This window comes from Anser brachyrhynchus, assembly GCF_964034855.1.
Source record: "Anser brachyrhynchus genome assembly, chromosome: 2".
Classification (NCBI taxonomy): domain Eukaryota; kingdom Metazoa; phylum Chordata; class Aves; order Anseriformes; family Anatidae; genus Anser; species Anser brachyrhynchus.
This window is the reverse complement of record NC_137695.1, coordinates 73,164,104-73,173,137: the sequence shown is the minus strand read 5'-3', so window position 1 is coordinate 73,173,137 and position 9,034 is coordinate 73,164,104. Positions and strand designations below refer to the sequence as shown.

The window sequence follows — 9,034 nt, the reverse complement described above, 5'->3', positions numbered from 1 at the left end:
ATTAAGAACTATCTCACTTTTGTCATTTTTTCTCTCACTTTTCTTTCCCACAGGACTCATGGCTGTGATAGCATAGGTCAAGGTGATCAAAAAGAAAACAATTGTTTTTCAGCAAATCATGTCCTACATGAAGCTACAGGAAAACATTCAGAACATAGTCAATTTTTGCTAGATGTGTTTGCAGCCCAAAGAAATAACAGCAAAGATCAAAAGATAAGAGCAACGAAGATGTCCAAACTGAATGTGCTCCAAAAGATAATGTCGTAGCTTGAGTATTTTGATTTTTCCCCTCTTGCTTTCAAAGGAAGCTGCCTTCAGGCTTAATTCTTGTGTATCAAAGGGAACAAACAAAATAGAAAATCCCAACAGTGTATTAAAGAGAATTTTCACAGCAGGAGATGCTATAAGGTGCTGTTTCAAGCTCTCATTGAAAGCTTTTTTCAAGCCAAGCTGATTTCAGGCTTGAGGTGAACATGGACAAGGACATCATGCTGGTCTCTTTCCTTGAGAAAATGGGTATAGCTCCTTCTTCTTCAGGGCTTTATGGTCAAGTGATTGTGAGTGAGACTGAACCATTATGGCACCTCCACGTCAGGTGCTCTTTTGGTCTTCAGTAATCAGTTTTGCTGGGGGGTAAGTAGAAGGACCCCAAATCACCCACCACTAACAAAGTCATCAGAAGGACACCTGTGAAGCCAGTGATTCAACTTTTTCTTACTAATTTGCAGGACCATTCTTACATCTTCTCTGTTCTTGTAGAATTCTTTTTCTCCTTTTCAGTGTCTCTTTCTTGTACCTAAACATGCTCAAAAAGCAATTCTTTAGGGACTTCTTTTCAATAGTTACCCAGATTATTGATCTCAGCTCCTTTGTAAGTAGACACTTACAATTCACCTGGTTCGTTGCCAGATCCGGTCCAAACTTCTTCAAGAGGATGCTTTCTGGTAGGCCAGGCTCTGAAGATGGCAATCTTCCCCCTCACCCAAGGAATTGCGTAAATAAGTTTTCCCTGCCCTCTGCTACTGTGCACCTCTTCTTATATTAATCAGAGAACAGAAAGGGGTAACTAAACAGGGCTGCCCCTTTCTCCTTCTTCTGGAAATGACAGGGAAATCTTCCATGTTACAAGATGTTTCCCAATCTATCTCCTCCCAGAGGGGGAATTTACTCCGCACTCCCTGTTTTTCCAGGAGTCTGGCTGTCATTGCCAACTACATTTCCAAATACACGACACTGTGTATTCTTCTACCTGCCCTTCAAACTTGAAATAACTCCCATTAACATATGCAGAGAAAAATTATTATTTCCCTTTAAAAAAATCCACCCTAAGTATTCTCTTACCCAGAAGAATGAAAAACAAACAAACAAACAAAAACAACAAGGGAACTTAAACATTGTTTAGATTGTTTCAGCCACCATCTACTTTATCTGATCACTATAATCTTAATGTCTTCAGTTCTTTTTCATCAGTTCTTGCTTCTTTTACTTTATAAACTCTTTCATACAAGTCTTCATGTTTGTGCTGTGTTCATATAGTATACAGTGTAATGGCATCTCAAGCTGCACAAAGAATTTTTAGGGGAACAGAAATACAGAAGTCCTATAGGACAATTTGCTAGAAAGGTGTTCAGAAGAGTCACTACCCAGTTGTGATAACAAAGTAGTAGGGGAGGAAGAGTTTCAAAGGAAGGTCTTGCACTTTGCCATGGCTGCTGAAACTGTTCATGGGTAGCTTATAAAAAATGGCACTGAGGGCATATCCTAGTTCACAAGAAAGTTTCCAGCAGACTGCTAGTCAAATTATATTACAAAACCTTTGAACCTATTTGTATACTCACCTCAGAAATTAAAAAACAGTGTCATTAAAGCTAAATCATGTAGTTCCACAGCTACACAGCAATTCTTTGTGCTTCAGCTTTCAAAAGTGTATTTATTGACTGCTGTCTCTAGTAACATCAATGTTTTTTGTCACTTTTCATTTTCTGTTACCTTTGATCTTGTCTAACTTAAGACTGTGTAATTCTTAGCCTTTTTTTCACACTTTCAGGTTCCCTAAGATGTGTCTTTTCTGAGACACAGGTAAGGTGCATCCCTCCAAGCATGGCAAATTATGGTGGCTTTTTTTCTTTGCATAGCAGGGGGAGAGAGAGATGACCAAGGTGACATAAACTGGAAGAATTCAAAGCAGCATACTAGCTAGGGAACAAACAAGTAGCGATTGCTCATGAGTGTGTTAACAGAATGGACTCAAAATTGAAGCAGCAGGGGCTAATGAAAACCTCTCTCCTACATTTTGCCATATGTGCCAGGAAAAGTAAACAAAATTATTGAATAGAAATTGAAGTGAATGAAGCAATTGTAACATTTCATAAATGTGAACTGAATTCATCCTTGTGAACTGTCCTTTAAGCCAACAAATTTATTTCCTGAAAAAGTAGGAGTAGCATCTGCCTAAGGATTAAGCAGGTTTTGTGCTATGCTTTTGTACTAGATTTACATTAGATTAGTATGTATAGAGATAAAAAAAAATGCTGCTGACAGTGATAAACCCAAATTACATATAGCCATAAACTCTGAAATTGTGTTTGTTATTCTTAACATTTGCCTATTTTAAACCTACAAAGCCTCCATACCAGTTTCTAATGTCTAAAACATCATGCTAAGAAGTTTTATCTCTTGAATAATAAAAAAAAACATACATTCAAGAGCCTAAACTGAATATTTAGCACACATTCCATTTAATGTATCAGAATATGTTTGGGGACCACAAAAAAAGGTCTATTTTGAAAAGGATTTAAGGTGAACTTTTATCTCTTTGAAGTTACAGTATTTAATGTAGATCATCATTTTGTGTGCAGTGTGAATGACATTGGATCTTGCTTCCTTGAATAGTCATGTACGATTGTTTTAGTTATAAACATGGAGACATGGTAGAGAATGGCTATCCAACTATCAACACCTGTCTGTATTTTGCTTGTTTTAATTCTTCTGATGGAGGCATTTGCTAATGAATAAATGCTATTCTGGATCACTTATCTTTCAGTATCTCAGATAGTTATTTAGGCCCAAATGAATTAACATTAAATGCCATCACATCAGAAAGTCCAAAACTTTTTTTTTTGTTTTTTTCTTTTGTTTTGTTTTTGTTTGGTTGGTTGGTGCTGTTTTGTTTTGGTTGGTTGTTTTTTTAACAGAAGACTTAATTTGAGGTGATATGGAATTAATAAGCTGTGGAATCAACTACCAAATCATTTTAGTCAATCACTTTTCACTAACTGAATAATACTCTAGCCATCAATTTTCATCCCTCTGCAAAATTAAAAAATTCAGGTCTCTTAACAGGTTCACAACCTTTTGTTCTCCCTTCACAACCCATGCATCAGATGGCTTAAGAAAGACTACTTTACTTCAGTAGGACAGAGAGAATAAAAAAAGAACAAAACTATAAGCAGGTTAACATGTAACGCCCATTCCTTTCATAAAATAAAACTGTTCCTAGTGCTATCCTCTGGCTTCTTGATGAGGAGCTTCAGCAAACCACAAGGCCAAGTGGCTGCCTTCTACCTCCCACAGTGAGATCACAGTGTCCCAGGATTTGCTTACCAGGCCTTCAAGGTGTTTGGGCCTCAAACTGCAGATGACTGGTAGTGTCAACCACTTTGTTCTTCACTACCCCCGGCTAGTGCTTGCTCCTCCTTTGCCAGCTACCCCTGCCTGCGTCTCTTTCCAGCTCTGCTCAGGCTCTAGCTAACTACTACAGCTTTGCTAGAAGCTTTTCACACATGCTCTTCAAGCACGAAGAGTTATAGCATATATTACAAGGCATGGTCACCTACTTACGGAAGACTAGAAGACTTTGTACAGAATCTTTTACCCTGTTGTCCCAGTCAATTAGTTTTTCATTCAAGGTGGAAGCTTACATTAGGGATTAAGCTTTACCCAAGACCACTATACCATTTTTTGTCCCACAGGTGCATACACTGTTGTATGTCTAAGTTTTTCTCTGTTTCCTGGCATGTCAGAACTCTTGTTTTGCCTTTTGAGGGGAAGGAAGGTGCAAACAGGTTTACCCAATAGGGTAAACCCCACAGGTTTACCATGATGTTTCATTGGCAACAAAGGTCTCCAGCAGTGGGGGTAAGTTTGTTTAACCCTCTTGCACTTTGATATAGCAAGTAGTCATTAGATGTCATACGCCTACCATAAATGCTTGCAGACTACCAGCTTTCCTCAGTGCCTCAGGCATCTTTAACCAATTTTCCCTAAATATCAGCTCCTGTGAGCCCCACTCCCTCTGATCTCAGTTTGGATGATGAGTTTTCTTTTCTCTGCTGGTATTTTGCCCCTCACAGCTGAACCTGTTTTTATTTGCTTTCTTAATTCTGCCTGGTTTAATACTATCTTTTCCAAAAATGTGTTATAAATCGTGCAATAGGGAAAAAGAGAAGATAAAAATTCCCTCTTTACACATCTCCCTGTTGATCCTGACAGATTCTTTCTTATTTATGATTAAAGTTAACTGCTCCCAGCTGAGTTTCCAAGCTGCACTCTCTAACACTAAGCTGATGTCTGCAGCCTTAGATCCCTAAAATCAGTATCTCTGCTTTCCTAATCTGTTAGTTATTTCACATCTAATCTCCTTCAGATTTCCACTTGCTTGTGCATGCTCTAGATTACTCAGTAGTCACCTCCTTTAATTAGACATCCTGAATATCTTTTCCTTCATTGATTAACACTGTAATGTTAGGGCACCTACAGGACAAGCCAATTTCCTTTCTGTGTAATTTTGATGAAAGAATTTAGAATAAAAGCAGTACTTATTTTTGTTGAGCATGTCAAAAAATCTCAGATGGTTTCACTAATCTGAGAACTATTATGTAAATCAATAACAAAAGTAGCACCAATCAGTTTTAACAATATATTTTTTCTCTGTTCCCTGCTTATAGGCTCAATCACTTCCAACACTTACGTAATTGACCTCCCAGCTCAGATACCAGTTTTCACAATCCTGAGAAAAGTAGTTACTTACTCCAACATTTCACACTAGTTTTCTTTTTATGTTTCATAAACAAACCTCCATGAAATATCAGCACATAGGATTCCACTTAAATATCTGGCTTTGTTCAAACACTACATAAATGATCAGATGCATGCAATTAGATTTTGATTTGTCAGAAACCTAAAGCAACTCACACCCTCTTTGTGATGCTAGTGTTTAAAAACTACTTTGTTCATAAGAGTTGAATGTATTTATTATAGTAATAATCTAGTTCTTATAATGACAATATTCTGTGTATTCTATGTGCACTCGATATATTATTATGGAGGTGGGAAAGATATTGCAGCACAGAGATGCATATCACTAAACTAAATTTAACTAATTAAAGTAGTATGTGTAAATCCCTCAGCCAACATTCCTCTGTTCCATTTGAGTAACAGGAAACGTTCTGACTTGGAAAGTTAAGTGCCCACATAGAATTTAAATTCATCTTCTGGTTGAGACAAAAAGAAGCACAAAGGCAATTCAAGGATTAAATCTTGTATTGAACTATCGTTGCTGGAGCTGGAACAAAATGTCTCTATGGGCTTTCCTCAAAGTAACTGTGTGATTATGAAAATGCAGCATGTGATCAATATTGGGGACCTGAAGTCAATTTATGCAAGAAGTTATTCAGCTTGGATTCAACATACAATTATGAAGTATCAAACCCAAAATATTTATCTACAAGTTGTGATCAGTCAAATAATTATTCCTGCTGGATTGTATGCAACTCTTTAACACATATCAATTTTGTCCATCAACTGCCAGTTTTCCTAGTAGGTTATACGTGAAGGACTTAAAATAGTATCACAGTATCACAGATCACAGTATCACAGATTTCTAGGTTGGAAGAGACCTCAAGATCATCGAGTCCAACCTCCGACCTAACACTAAGTACTCCACTAAACCATATCGCTAAGCTCTACATCTAAACGTCTTTTAAAGACCTCCAGGGATGGTGACTCCACCACCTCCCTGGGCAGCCCGTTCCAATGCCTATCCAATCCCTTTCGGTAAAGAAGTACTTCCTAACATCCAACCTAAAACTCCCCTGTCGCAACTTTCGCCCATTCCCCCTCGTCCTGTCACCAGGCACGTAGGAGAACAGACCAACCCCTACCTCTTTGCGGCCTCCTTTAAGGTAACTGTAGAGAGCGATAAGGTCGCCCGTGAGCCTCCTCTTCTCCAGGCTGAACAAGCCCAGCTCCCTCAGCCGCTCCTCGTAAGACTTGTTCTCCAGACCCCTCACCAGCTTGGTCGCCCTTCTCTGGACTCGCTCGAGCACGTCCATGTCCTTCCTGTAGCGAGGGGCCCAAAACTGAACACAGTACTCGAGGTGCGGCCTCACCAGAGTCGAGTACAGGGGCACAATCACTTCCCTAGACCTGCTGGCCACACTGCTTCTTATGCAGGCCAGGATGCTGTTGGCCTTCTTGGCCACCTGGGCACACTGCTGGCTCATATTCAGCTGCCTATCAACCAGTACTCCCAGGTCCTTCTCAGCCAGGCAGCTTTCCAGCCACTCATCTCCCAGCCTTTAGCTCTGCTTGGGGTTGTTGCGCCCCATGTGCAGGACCCGGCACTTGGCCTTGTTGAACTTCATACAGTTGACCTCAGCCCATTGCTCCAGCCTATCCAGATCCTCCTGCAGAGCCTTCCTGCCCTCGAGCAGATCGACACACGCACTTAGCTTGGTGTCATCTGCAAACTTACTGAGGGTGCACTGGACGCCCTCATCCAGATCATCGATAAAGATATTAAAGAGGACCGGCCCCAGTACCAAGCCCTGGGGGACACCACAATATATTTAAAATATATTAAAAAATATTACAAAATATTTAAAGAAACATCATTCCACCTCTGCTATAGCTGTTCCAGCATCAAGGGATCCAGGTAGAGCAGTGAAGGAGAAACACAGTACAGCCAGTCCTTTCCTCAGCAAAATAAGAGTTATTGTTAAAATATGATTGTCTACAGTTAGAGAGTTGTGTGATATACAATATATGACCTGAATTTCAAGTGTAAAGGAAAGTTGCTATTTCAGTAGATTAGAAGAGCATATACAAAATAATGTAATCCTGAGCCTGCAGCAATCTGTACATTCAGCAAAGGAGTAAAGACAAAGCCTATCAGAAAGGATGTTAACCTGATATGAAATACATATATGTAGATTTGGAAACTTACCTTGGACACCAAATGGATTTAACTTAGATATTGAGGACAATGTCAGACTAGAATATGTTTCAAAAAATATCTGAGAGCCAACAACAAGAGGAATATATGCAGAAAAAAAAAATACATCTGAGGAGAAGAAGATCAAAATCTTTGTTATTGTTCTTTTGCTTTCTTTTTCATTTCTACTAAAAGAAGAATGTACTGTGCCTGCTGTTTTAATTGCAGAACAACAAAAAACACCGTTAACAAAGATGAAGGAAATTTAGGTATTTTCTTATTCTAAAGTTCGGTAGAGATAAAGGGATGTTCACACAGATAAATGACCAGTCTGGCAATTCTGATGCATAGATTTACTTAGTGTATCATTTTGGCCTCAGTTTTCCAAGCACTTCTCTTTCTTTCAGTCAAGTCCCTCCGGATTTGGCCAGGAGAGGTAAGTTTTCTCTAAACTTGAAGACATCAAAATGCCTGAGATCACACTGCAACATTCTGTCACAAGAAAAAAAAATATTAAGAAGTTGTTAAAAAAAAAAAAAAGGTTAAAATGTTAATACACTCAAGACTAAAAAAGAAAAATAAAAGGAACCAGAAAAAGACAGTAACAGTAGCCTACAAAGTGGTCAATCTTCCCTAGAAATGAGGTTCAGGACAAGCAAATTTTGCTCCTTCACAAAATAAAGACACTAGCAACAGGTTTTGTCATGTTTTGAGGAGAAGGAGAGGTAAATAAGAAGTCATTTTACCTGCCACTTCCATACCACACACCTGTGGTTATACAAAAACCATGCTGCCACACTGCTCCTGCCACCACCACAACCTTTCACATCATAGCTGTATCTGCCCTGTCCATTTTCTACTTCTAAGCTTCAGTAAAACAGATCTGTTAATAGCTCTTTTTTTTAATGACTGACTTTTTCTTTTGTTATTAACTTTACATACCTGTCTGGAAATTGATGCTGCAGATGTGATTTTAGAGGAACAGTACAATCTGACTGCTGGAGTTTTAGTGATGGTATTTCTTGTTATAGCGAACTCAAGTCTATTTGAAGTAAAGTATTAGTGTTTTAACAGGTCTAGCAACATTCTGGTACACCATCTTCATTTTCTGATATTTAATCAGTAAATAGAGGAAACCCTGCTGAAAAATATCAAATGTTATCATAATAATAAATTAAAAAAAAAATCATGAGACAAGCTGCTGTCAGCTTTTAGAAACATCAGGCTGACTGTTGTATAAGTTTTGCTCTGTAGTATGGAGACTACCAGTTTGTTTTCCCAGCCTCTGTGAAAACTTCTGATGCCATTGTCCTGTCAAGTTTCAAGAGATATAAATATCTCTATATCTAACAGTTAGAGAGGAGTTCCATTGTTACTGGCAAACAAGGGAAAATGTGCTTTCTGCATGCTCTCTCCAACAGCTATAGGCACTTACTCAAATTTTCTGGTACTAAAGTCTATAAAAATATTCAGTGTGCTTGTAAAGGAAAAAACTATAGAAATCAGGTTCAGTAAATCCAGTCAACAGATGAGAGGGTATTAATTTGCTAAATCTTTAGTATTAGCTCCCATGTGACAGAAAAGAGAAAAAAATAACTAAACTACAAAAACAACAAAACAGATTGGATTGCACAATATTTTGTGTTGCACCTCATTTCACACATTTATTTGTGACATGCCTGGTGTTTTTTCTCAGTAAGCAGAGCTTCCTGCAAGTAACATTTTGACTTGTGCTTGGATCAGAAAGGCAAAATCACAGTGCATGTTACTGATATAATACATGCTACAGATGTAGTATGTTCAGTTTGGCTGTTTCATACA

At 38.5% G+C, this 9,034-nt stretch overlaps 1 protein-coding gene across 1 annotated transcript in view; it reads left to right on the top strand.

The window, feature by feature from the left end:
* MYO10 (myosin X) overlaps positions 1-9,034 on the top strand; it is a 552,927-nt gene that overhangs the window by 36,455 nt on the left and 507,438 nt on the right. The gene's annotated exons all lie outside the window — the stretch shown is intronic.